Source organism: Lissotriton helveticus, chromosome 6 (genome assembly GCF_964261635.1).
Source record: "Lissotriton helveticus chromosome 6, aLisHel1.1, whole genome shotgun sequence".
NCBI classification, from domain to species: domain Eukaryota; kingdom Metazoa; phylum Chordata; class Amphibia; order Caudata; family Salamandridae; genus Lissotriton; species Lissotriton helveticus.
In genome coordinates, this window is record NC_136067.1 from 2,137,715,011 (window position 1) to 2,137,728,015 (window position 13,005).

The following is a 13,005-nucleotide window of genomic DNA, read 5'->3' on the forward strand; positions in this document are numbered from 1 at the left end:
CCCGGGGAGGGTGGTGCAGAAAGCCCACTAAGCACCAGGCATTAGTTTTTTTCATACATAGAGGTGGGGCTGCCCAGAATGGGCATGCCAATGCGCCCAACCCCAAAAATAATTGGCACAATCCCCCGGAGGCAGATGGTGGCAATAGCCCTTGTCCTGACCACCCGGGGGCGGCAGAAAGCCCACTATGCACCAGGGATTATATATTTTTTTATACGTAGGGGCTGCCCAGATGCCCTGATCTGTCCCCTTCCCGGAGGAGGAATACGGCCAACTAAGCGCCAGGGATTATGCTGTTCTTTTCATACGTAAGGGTAGGTGTGGAGGCTGCACAGGATCGGCATTCCAATGCCCCCTAAAAAAATACCCACAGTCTTTCCGCCCCCCGAGCCCTCTTGAGGGCATATTGGGGCAATAGCCTCCGATCTGCCCTCCCCCCAAGATGGCAGAAAGCCCACTAGGCATTTGTCTTTATTTTTGCAATGTGCCTAGCTGTGGCATTTGGGTCCTAGTGCAGCTGGGACCTAGAAAAACATAGCAAACGTGTAATTTTTTTTAAACTAGACACCCAGGGGACTCCAGTAGGGGGTGACTTGATTGCATCTCACCAGGTTCTGTTACAAAGAATCCCTTGCAAGCCTCAAACTTTGTAAACCAAAACACATTCACCTCACATTTCCATGATGGAAAGTTCAGGAATCTGTGGGGAGCCACAAACTTCCACGCACCCGGCATTTCCGAAAGTGGCCCGTTAAAAATGGTAGCCCACTTGTGTGGATTGTCCTAGTGCCTGCGACAGGAAACGTCCAAAAATGCAACGTGGACACATCACATTCTTTTCAATGAAAACTACCCTATTCTTGCAATGTGCCTAGCTAAGGAGATGGACAATGGTACTAGAGAGGCCAGTTAGGTCCTCGAGTAGCCTAGGCTAACATTATTTGAATACCCAAGAGTGTGTGCAAGTTGAATAAGGGGCACGTCTGAATGGTTGGAGGAGCATGGGAGGAACCAGAGATCTTCCTCAAAGTGGGATCCAGGAATCTGGAAAAATTGGGATCCATGTTAATTTGCTTAAGGAGGCACGTTCCATAAGTCGGGATACGTCCTCTTCAGTCGGAGGCGCTGGGTAAGTCTGAACACTTCAGGAACTTGCTCACGCTCTTGTTGTCCTGATGATGATCTCTAACAAATGAGATCGAAACGCTGTCAACTTCTTTCTACAACCAAAACTCCTTCATTTATTTGAATGAATTTGGAGTTTTATTGTTGTCAATGTGATGAATTTTTAAATGTCACCAACCCCTCACTTCACGCACCTGCACCAATATGTGTTAGCACCTGAACAACACTCTGTAAATAAGTGACACTTCATTTCAACCGTGTGTTCCTTCATATACTGCGCAGCAAGGACTTATTTATTATTTTTGCTGTATGCTTCTTTCCTATGACCTATGCGTATTCAAGTAATGTTAGCCTAGGCTACCCGAGGACGTAAGTGTCCTCTATAGTACCTTTGTTCTTCTCTACCATATAGATTAACCCTGGTCTGAATATTGGGGTCCCTTTTTTATATATAAAATAGCTATGGATTTTAACTCAGCTGGCACCTAGGGAAACCTAGTAAAGCTGTACATTTTTGCAAACTAGACACCCAGGGAAAGTCAGGATGGGGTAATCTGTGCAGCTCTCACCAGGTTCTGTTACCCAGAATCCCTTGCAAACCTCAAACTTTGTAAAAAGAAACACAGTTTCCTCACATTTTTATGATGGAAAGTTCTGGAATCTGCGTGAATCCACAAAATTCCACCCACCGAGCATTACCCCATGTCTTCCGATAAAATTGGTACCTAACTTGTGTGGTTAGGCATAGAGCCCGTGGCAGGAAACAGCCCAAATGTAGATTTCCTTAGGTGCAGGCAGAGCTACTGTCGAAAATCCAAAGCTAGGCACATTGCAAAACAAGCATTTGCAATGCAATAGGTCTCGCATTTACATGAGTTTAAGCTATTGGCATTGTAAATGACAATGCATTTTATTTATGCTTCAAAAACGTAAACATAAATAAAAGGCATTGTCATTTACAATGCCAATAGCTCAAACTCGCGTAAATGTGAGACCTGTTGCATTGCAAATGCTTGTTATCATTGTAATTATAGGCTCCAAAATTCCAGTAAAAAACGTGCTATTTGATAAAAAAGTCAAGTCTGCTAAAAGTTGTCACACATAACAAAAACTCACTTGACAGTGATGGGGAGAATATGTATGCATGAGAGAAATTGTGAGTGTATGTATGATAGAGCCAATAACTAAAATGTGACTAAGGGCCAGATGTATCAAAGGGTTTTGCCCTGTCTGTGTCCATGGGGAAATGTGTTGGTACATATGGCCCTAAGTGTGTGAGTGGGAGTGGGAGGGAGAGGCGGTGACTGCTTGCATGCCTGATTTTGTGATGTATGAATGTGTGTTGTCTAAAAGGTACTGGTGCGTGTGTGCATTATTTTAGTGAGTTTATGGGTGACTGCTATCGGGTTTTTGCAACTCTGTATGCCTTTTGGGTGTTTGTGTGCGTTTGGTGTCTGATAGTGGGCTGTGAGTATGGGTATGTGTAATTGAGAAAATTAAATCGTGCAAGAACGTAAGCAGTGGTATATGTGTGAATGTCTGTTTGTAGGAAAGATACAAAAGGAACTTTATGGTGGTGTATGCCAAATGAGTGTTGCCAAATGAGTGTGTCGGATTTGAGAGCAATGACGTGACAGAATGCTTGTGATACAGAGGGGGAGTGTTTATGAGTGTGGAACTGTGAGCATGTGTATGAGATTGCATGTGCGTGTCTGTTTGTGTGATATGACAGAGATGTAACAGATATGTGTAACGCGTGGCAGTGCTTTCATTTTGCTGAAACCATGTGAGAATGTTTGTTTGAATGTAAAGTGTACTTTGTACGGACTGTGATTTTACCTGATGTAGTCGGTACCATGACGCCTGTATTGAATTGTGGTCCCAAATTATCTGGCACACAGGAGAAGCGTGTGTACGCTTGACAGAGATTAGGCTAGATAGGGGGATGTCCTATCTTAGGTCCGGTATTTACAAAACAATGTGTATGTCGCATCGGCCATCCAAGCAGTACTACACATCCCGGCATGCCTAGCCAGACGAATGCGCATTGTTGCAGTTATGCTTGTGAATGTTTGTAATACTCCGCGTGAGATTTGTTGCTACTTCACAACAGCGATGTTTTTGGATATTTATTTTGTTTCAACATCGATTTCCCCTGATTTGTTAGCGCATGCGTTGTGTAGCAGTATTCCTTCACCAGCGCATGCTTAGTTACCCTTCGAGTGAGTTTCGTTTACCAGCGCATGTGCAGCCTATCTTCAAGCAGGATCCCCACACCTGCTGCTCATTAATCGTGGGAATTATAAACAAGCGTGCTGCGCCTCGCACTGGCAGCAGGGGGGAGGGAGAGAGGAGGGGGCCTGTGCCTGCTTCCCTTACGGGAACGAGCGCTGACACCATATGTTTGCAATTTAATTACAAACAAATGGTGTCAGCGCTCGGGCACGCAAGGGAATAGCCACACGTACACGCATTGCCAATGAAGGCAATGGAACGCATGCACTGTTGTGGCTTAAAAAGGGGACCGATGGCTTAAGGTCTCCTCCTATGCAGCGCATGCGCACTGATTAGGCAAGACCTAAAAAGGGTCAGATTTCACTGAAAAAATGTGATGTATCCATGTTGCTTTTTGCGCCATTTCGTGTCACGGGTACTAGGCCGACCCACACAAGTGAGATGCCATTTTTATCGGGATACTTTGAAGAATGCTGGGTGACTGATCGTTTGTGGCTCTCCACAGATTCCAGAACATTACATCACAGAAATGTGAGTAAAATGTGTTTCTTTTGACAAAGTTTGAGGTTTACAAGGTATTCTGGGAAAAAGAATCTAGTGAGAGCCAGACAAGACACCCCATCCTGGACTCCCCTAGATATATAGTTTTCAAACATGTATAGGTTTGCTAGGGATCCCTAGGTGCCGGCTGATCTAGGGTTCAAAATCCACAGCTAGGCACAATGCGAAAAAAGTGTCAGTTTTCACTGGAATAATGTGATGTGTACATGCTCCGTGTTGAGCTGTTTCCTGTCGTAGGCACTAGACATCCGACACAAGTGAGGTACCATTTTTATTGGGAGACTTAGGGGAATCAGATTAGCAGAACAAGTGTTATTACCAATTGACTTTCGATGCATTTTTCCCTTCCAAATGTAAGACAATGTGTAAATAGTAGTAATCTTGGAAAATGTCCTCTAATTCACATGCTAGTATGAGTACCCACAATTTTGGAGAAGTGCAAATAGCTACTGCTTCTAAACTCTATAGGGGCAGATTTACAATAACTGGCGCATCCCTGCATATCAGCAGGGATGCGCCAGTCATTGTGCACCATGCCTCCGCCACCATGGATGCGCCACATTTACAATGCGGCGCACCATGGGGCAAAAACGGCACAGATGCGTGACGCATCTGTGTCGTAAAGGCGGCGCATTGCTGGAGTTGCATCGCAAGCAAGATGCAGCTCCAGCAATGCTCTGGGGGACCCTATCTTTGCAATGCTGCGTCAATCCTTACGCCTGCTTCAAGCAGCCGCAGGGTTTTGACGCAGCATGGGCTCAAAAGTGACTGAGTGAAATCTTGTAGATTTCACTCAGCCACTTTTAGGAGGCGTTCCTGCGCCGGAACGCCCCCCCCCCCCTTGCGCCGGAACGCCTAATTCTAGCGCAGGGCTTTACAACGTGACGCATCTCCCAGATATACCATCATTTTCCTCAGATAGCCCCCTCAGTTTTTTAAACTTTGGCCGAACTGGAGGAGAAGCGGAAGATTCCAAATTGCTCTCTGGAGAGCTTTAAGTTAGTCACCATAGAGGAGGTCCAAAATGGCCTAGCCTTGGGAAAATCAGGGTCTCCCAATGATTTATGTGCCCCAAAATCATGGCTCTCCTAGCCAATAGCTGTGCCCAGCAATCTGTGATATCTTTAATTGCTCTATATATGCAGGTATTTTTCCATCCCCCTGGAAAGAAGCAGTGGTCCGCCCTATTCTTATGAAACCTACAGCGGACCCCGCAACCCTTAGCAATTATCGGCCTATTTCCCTTTTGCCCCTTTTGGGGAAACTGCTTGAAAATATCATAAACCAACAACTTAGCTCCTATTTGGAACAGAATGAAATCCTGGATCCCTCACAGTCGGGCTTTCGTCCTGGTTTTAGTACGGAAACCGCCGTTCTGGCGGTTACCGACTCATTAAGACAGACTATAGACTCGGGCAGTTCGCGATCCTAATACTTTTAGATCTCTCCGCAGCTTTTGATACCATCTCTCATACTAAGCCAGCGGAGAGACATGACCCCATTGGCTCAGATTGTGGAACAGCTGTTTTTTTAAATCATCTCATATGCAGATGATACTCAGCTCATGTTCACTATCAGGAAATGTCCATAGTTAGAAAAATACGCTTCACCAATGGTATGAAGTTGATCTCAGACAGGATGACTGGGAACTATCTTCAATTGAATCCAGGCAGACGGAGATTATGTTAATGGGGAAAGCTCCGGACATCTGGTCAGATGACTGGTGGCCAGACCAATTGGGCCCTCCCCCAAATTTTCCGTAAGGAACCTAGGAATAGAAATCGACCATTCCTTGTCCTTGAAATACCATATTGCGACCATGACCAGCACATGCTTTTATGGTCTCCGACTCCTTCGGAAAATACTTCAGTCCATACCAACCTCCCATCATAAGACTTTAGTTCACGCAATGGTAACTAGTCGCTTAGACTATGGCAATGCCCTGCTGGCAGAAGTGGGTGAGACTTTCCTGGCCAAATTACAGATTGTTCAGACCACGGCTGCAAGGATGATCTTAAATCGCCCAGCAGGCTCTTCGTCAACTCCGTTGCTTAGAGAACTGCACTGGCTCAACGTGAAAAAAAAGATCCTTCTTTAAAATCTGTTGCCTAACCCACAACGCTCTGAACGATAAAGGCCCCGCTACTTACAACGTAAACTGATTAAATACAGCCCTAGTAGGAGGCTTGGATCCAGTACACAGGGACTGTTACAAGTCCCTTGAATCCGCCTCACTCGGACAGGAGGTAGAGCCTTTTCCTATCTGGCTCCAAGATATTGGAACCAGCTCCCACAGGCTCTCCGAGCCATCCCGAGTCATGGCACTTTTAGGAAACACCTGAAAGCTTTCCTATTTTAACTAATTGTCTGGTCCGGCTCCTCTCTAGCAGAAGTCTAATCTCTAGTCAGCCCGAGATGCCCCAGGGTTATTTGAGCGCTTAATAAGTACATAACCTAACCTAACCTAACCTAAATACCCCGCACTGTGGTGCCTCTTTTGCGCAGCCGCTGACGCAACGGTGGCGTAAAAGAGGCGCAAGGGACTTGTAAACCTGCTTCTCTATATTTTGTTCCCATTTTTGAATTACATAAGTGTCCTTGACACCTAATTTTCACTCTTTATATTTTGCCAAATGATTTGCTATATCCCAGGTACATACTGAAAAACCATTGCAAGACGCAGCTCAGTTATTGGCTCTGGGTAGCTCGGGTTCTTGGTGAACTTACAAGTCCTATATATCCCCACAACCAGAAGGGTATAGCAGACATTAAGTTGTATCGATGTAACACATTTGCCGTACTTAGAAGAAGTTACAGTTGAACACGTTGCCACAAATGGCTTGTTTTCCAAGTCAATTTCAATATATTTTTATTTTAATTGTTAGTTTCTATGAAAAAATCTTAAAAGATATACACAAATGACCCCTTGCTGAATTCAGAATTTTGTCTACCTTTCAGAAATGCATAGTTCTCCAGGATCAATTATTGCTTTCACACCCATTTCTACCACTAACTGGAAGGAGGTTGAAAGCAAAAACAAATAGGAAAAATAGGCTATGTCCCAGTGAAATGCCAAAACTGTGTAGAAATGTTGGTTTTCTGACTAAAGTCTTCCTGTTCCTGAAAGCTGGGAAGATGGTGATTTTAGCATTCCAAACCCCTTGTTGATACCTTTCGCAGGGTTAAAACCAGATGCTTTCTTCTGTAGCACATTTTTCCCATTTTTCCTAAAAATAAAAAAAACCATTTGCTGTATTTTGTCCAATGTCTCGGTCCCCTCTAGGTGAATCAACAAACTCGCATACCTTTAGAATCCTTAAGATGTTGAAAGAAAAGGATGCAAATTTGGTGTGGATACCTCATGTGAACAAAATGTTACAGGGGCCTAACCGCAAACTACCCCAAATAGCCAAAAAAGTCTTAGCATGGGGGGGGGGGGGGTACGGGGGAATGGCCTAGCAGTGAAGGGGTTAGGAAAAACCGGGCAATTTTTTTAAAAAAGATTGCTTTATTGAAAAGCAGTCATAGTCATTGTGGTCTGCTGACCACTTAGTCCAATAGAGTATGCAGTTCCTCTAAGGTCAAGGGTGAAAGTGGAGAACGGTTGGTGGGAAGCTGTGAAACCAGGTCAGGGGATCTGCTTGCTCAAAAGCAATAGCCCTCACACACCTGTGTGGGTGTCAGGCTTCATCATGGGGGGCTCCTGATTGAGCCGGCGCTGCAGTTCCCAACAGGCCCCTCGAGGTGGCTTTTTGTGGGAGGTCTTTTTAGAAAAAGAAGCTGTGGAGGTGCTCTGGCTGCAGATTGGTGTAGTGTGAATTACAAACAGCTAGGGGGTACCCTAACACATTTAATATGTGAGACTCTTGTTATGATTAAAAGGAGTGGGTGGATAAATGTGGAGATAATGGTCAAATGCAGCTCATAAGGTAGTGTACATAAAGGTCGACATGTTTCTTCCCAAACGTTGTTGTTACTGATTAGGACATTTCATCAGGACCGAAAACCTAATCTACTGGTGAGTGGGGAAGTATGAGAGTGATGTTTAAACAAAGGGACTCAATCATGCGGCGCAAATGCCCTCACAAATGCCTGGGGATAGCTAAGAACTGACCTAAACTTGGTAAGCTTTAGGCTATGGCAGAGATTTCACTAGCTGCAGAATAAAAGGCGTCCAGCACACTCAATTAGCGGCAACCTACCCCTCTCTGCCACCCTGGGAGTCTAAAAGGTTCTGAATAGCACCAAAACATTCTGACTTGGTGGCAGAAACTTCAGTAGTGGGTGAGGCATTAAACACAGCACTGAGGAGGTTGGGAGGTTGGCTAAGTGAGTAGGGTGTTGCGTCTTTAGAGAATGTGCTATGTCCACTGCAGAGTATGCTGTTTGAGGTAAAAGGATTGCGTTGATGAAGTTAGAGCCAGTTATTTCTGTATCAGAATAGAAACTTCTTTGCTCAGTTTATCAAAGTGCCGGGTTAAGAGTGATGTTCAGCCAAAATGGGATATCAGCAGCCCCAAAGGAGGTGGAAACTTTTTTAGAATGCAAAATGACTCAGTTATTGGCACAGAAAGAAGAGAAGCACAACTTTGACTCAACCCACTGTGTGAAGAGTTAGTTGTGAAAGTGTGGCTATTGTTGTCAAGGATGGCATTAGAGTAGTGGGTTGTTGTATTCTCTGTCATTCAATAATACCGCTAGAAGAATGATTAATTGGTAGCTTTAATCCATGAAGAAAAGCACATCCATGTACCTCGGTGTCAGCTTGTAGAATGACATCATGGTACTTTACAGAACTCTAACAGTGCTCTTTAGAACACAGAACACCAGCATTTAAAAGGATACACAAAGGATGAAGGCATGCAAGCTCGAGACAATTAAAGGAAAATACAAGATACTACATGGGTGCAGCCAATAACTGGCAAACCGAAGCAGGTTTGGCGAAGTCACAGGGTCTACTCATAATGATCAAGTCGTGACACAAGGAATGTCTCAAAGGGTTTGTGCATGAAGATGTGCTGCTTATAAGGGTAGGGGCCTCAATGAGCTATCAGTGTACTTGGAAGGATATGTGCCATCAGTGTAAAGGTGGTGTGTTATGGAAAGGCCCATACCATCCAGTGAGCGAGTCGTTAATTCTCATAATAGTGCAAGGTCGTGCTAGGCAGGGAGAGTGTCCCATGTATTAACCAGTTCTCCGTCCATCATCTCCTTGTGTTTGCTTTGTTTGCCCTGAGTTGACAGGGTATGCCCATACGTGGGTCACTTGCTCACTGTGCTACTGGAGTCAAGCTAGCCTGGCTGATGAGGGGTGTTACCCCGAAACCGGTCCCAGGATGCTTGTTTCCGGTCCAGGGAAGACATGGCTTGGCAGTTCGATCTAGACTGCTCCCATGAGGAACTGGGTCAAGACTGATTTGCATATGGCTGGGTGGCGAAGTGAGCTAAAGAATGATGATGAGTTCAACCAAGATCTGTGACTGGGGGTGAGTGTCTGAAAAGTTTCAGCGCTCTGTCCATCAGCTCCTTGTGTGTGGTTTGTTCACCCTAAGTTGGCAGGGTATGCCCAGACGTGGGTCCCTTTCTTACCTTGCCACCGGTCCCATAATGCTTATTTGTGGTCTAGGTAAGGCTTGGATGTTCGGGATGGACTGTTCCCAGGAGGAACAAGGTCAAGACTGATTTGCATATGGCTGGTTCTGAACTGGGGTGGTAAAGTGAGGTATCAAACATTGATGGATTTAACCCAGATTTGTGACTCGAGTGAGTGTCTGAAAAGTTTCTGCGCTCTGTCCATCATCACCTTGTGTTTGCTTTCACCCTAAGTTGGCAGGGTATGCCCAGACTTGGTCCCTTGCTCACTTTGCCACTGAAATCAAGCTAGCCTTACTGATGAGGGGTGTTACCCTAAAACAAGTCCCAGGATGCTTGTTTCTGGTCCAGGTAAGACCTTGCTTGGCAGTTCGGGTTGTACTGTTCCTGTGAGAAGCAGGGTCAAGAGTGATTTGCATTTGGGTGGTTGTGAACTGGGGTGGCAAAGTGGGCTAAATAACAATGATGGATTCAACCCAGATCTGTGACTGGGGGCGAGTGGATTCAAGCTAGCATGACCAAAATGGTGATGCTTCAGCGTTTGCTCTATTTTTTCATCAATCACATGTCGGGTTACCAGTCTCCTGGTTCAAACAACTGGATGCCCTGCTCAAGTAACTGATATGGAATGGGGGCCGCCATGGAGTGTCCCTTGAAATTCTCCTGCGACCGTCGAATGAGGGGCATCTGGGGGCTCCTGACTTTGAATTATATTCCCTAGAGGCTTTGCTCCAATGGGTCACTTGACGGCTCAATAGTGCAAACCATCAGGATCTTGCCCTCATTGGGCTGGAACCCAATCAAGGAGCATTGCTGGCAAAATTGCTCCTACCAGCCGTGGCAAATTCCCCCCTCACAACCCTATTGGTGGTGGCCCTGAAATGCAGGCAGCGGTGCGAAGGGAACAAAAGAGCAACACCCCTTTATGCCCCTGCTTTGCCATTGGTGGGAATGCCTCACCGCAACAGCTTCTCCTTTTTCAGTGTCACGCAATGATCCAACTGGACGGATGCCGGACGTGTGACAGTAGGAGCCTGCTATCACTAAGGCACCTCACCCCCCCTGGAGGAGATGATGACCCAAGGGGTTCAGACATACGAAGCCCCGGAGAGAGCCTTTGAAGACCTCTGGGATAAGGGCAGAGGGACCCAGAACTCATGCAGGGGTCCAATTGTTGGTGTCCATGGCCTCGGCCCGACACCTAGTGACGTGGTTTTACAAGGCACTGAATGAGAAGGAGTGCTGAGGGATAGAATCACAGACCCGGAGTGGCACAGGGTGCGGCTGGATCCCAAGAAGGTCTTTAGGAATACACAGATGAAATGTATACAATTTATTTACACGCCTATGACCTATTTAACTCCTCCCAGAGTTCTGATCATGTATGGGGGGTCCCACGTGGATTCCAGGATGTGAGTAATTAGATGCAGATTTCTCCCACATGACGAGGGGCGGCCCCACATTGCAGCCCTTCTGGGGAAAGGTATTGTACAGGCTGAATGCCCGCTGATTCGAGACCTCAGACAGATGATAGACATGTGCTTACTGGGGATGTTCCCCAGACCCAAACCCGAAGGGTGGGCACTAGGAGGCTTATTTACAAGGACGGCGATAAATAAACGCAAAGCGTGCTTAGCACTTTTCTATTTATCGCCGTCTGTCGCTATATTATATCGCCCTGTTAGCGCATTATTTAGAATGTGTTTCCCAGGGCGATATAATTTCCAGCTATAGTGGGGAAATCGCCCTTTTGCAGGGAACATCGCTGGTTTTCCAGCGATGTTTCCTGCAAAACAGTGATAACCTTGCTGATACGACCCTGTGGTCGTATTACCACGATCCACCCCCCATATTAGGTATGCCTAAGTCTGCATTTTAGCAGACGTAAGTTTTCTGCAAAAATTAACGTCTGCTAAAATGCGTTTGCAGCCTTGTAAATATCGCGATGTGCACATTAGCAATATTTGCAAGGTTGTTCTGCCCAGTCACACTCACTTTCCATCTCTAATGAGATGCAAAGGGAGGCGTCGAGTAAAAGGGTGCTAACATGCGCTAATGCATGTTAGCACACTCTTGTAGGGCGAAAGTTTTATCTCCGCTTTTTTTACTTTAAAAGCCAACAAAGAGGAGATAAAGCCCTTGTAAGTATGCCCCTTGGTTCCTAGACTTAGCTTTCATTCTGTCCAAGAGGTGGATAGAGATGGACTGGAGGTCGAGAACAGGCCTGGAGACCTGGGAGAAAGATGCCAGCATATGGGCCGGAGCAGAGGAAAGGGTATTAATAAGGAAGGGCGCTAGGGAGTGCGGCCGCGCCCAATAGCTGGGCTATGGCCAGAGGTACTGGAAAATCTAAAATCCTTATTTGTAAAGCCAAACTACTCACCCTTAGGGATCTCAAGGCGCTAGGGGCCGTCCTGGATATTAAGTGAGCTATTCCCAGAGTCACATGTGCTGAGCTGAGCTGCCGCCGGAGACGGGATCGAACCGTGAACCCTGTGCTCCGAAGTCAGCTGCCCTGGCCGCTGCACCACACCTCTCAGTGGAGGCATGGGAGAGCCCAGAAGACACTGAGGTGGAGCCCGACAGACAGAGTGAACCAGCCGGAGCAGGCCGAGAAGACTTAGAGGACAGAGACAGAACAGGTGTGGACTAGTGGAAACCGACCATACACTCCCACTGTAGGTCGCCCCTATGGCCAAGATGACCCGAGATCTCACATCCCTCCCCCGGAACAATTTAAATAGGCCTTGTATACTACAGTGCTCCTGGACCCTAGGGGACTGCTGCCCACGCTCACTCCCACTGATACTCTTTGTAGCATTCTCATGTTGTATTTTAATGTACTGTGTTGTATTGTTCCTAGCTGCTCAGCCTGTGTGTGTGTGCTCTGTGTGGGATGTCGGTGTGTGGGCCATGAGTGGAGTGGTTGGGTGTCTGGTGTGAGTGAGGACAGTTGGTGGATGGGGCTGAGCAGCGGGCAGGCTGCTCCTGGTGGGGCTGCTGATGAGGACTTCCTGACTGTTATAACTGCTGATCGAGGGCTTATATCTGGATTTATGTTACCTGTTTGTCAACTTGAATAAATAATAATCCACATTTGTAAAGTGCACAATCACCCGTAGGGGTCTCAAGGCGCTGGGGGCCGTCGGGAAGATTAAGCGAGCTATTGCCCAGAGTCACATGGTGCTGGGCTAACCTGTGGCCGGTGATCGAACCGTGATCCCCAGATTCCAGCGTCAGTCGCCCTGGCCGCGGCGCCACACCTCTCCCTAGGAAATAAACCTACTTGAACCTCATCATACAGGGTGGAATACACTACTACACTTTCCCATTCAAGTGAGCTGCCGGGTTACAGAGACAGTCTTTTTCAGAGTTTGTTTACTTATTCTTCCCTTTCCTCCCTTTGAGTCCAAGTCTCAGTTATTGCATGGGGTCTTACAGGTGCTCAGCAATGCGATACCATATACTCATTCGGTTGATTAGCGCAATGCA

The 13,005-nt window shown here is 46.5% G+C and overlaps 1 protein-coding gene across 2 annotated transcripts in view; it reads left to right on the forward strand.

The window, feature by feature from the left end:
• LOC144764113 (apoptosis-associated speck-like protein containing a CARD) overlaps positions 1-13,005 on the forward strand; it is an 86,213-nt gene that overhangs the window by 54,385 nt on the left and 18,823 nt on the right. The gene's annotated exons all lie outside the window — the stretch shown is intronic.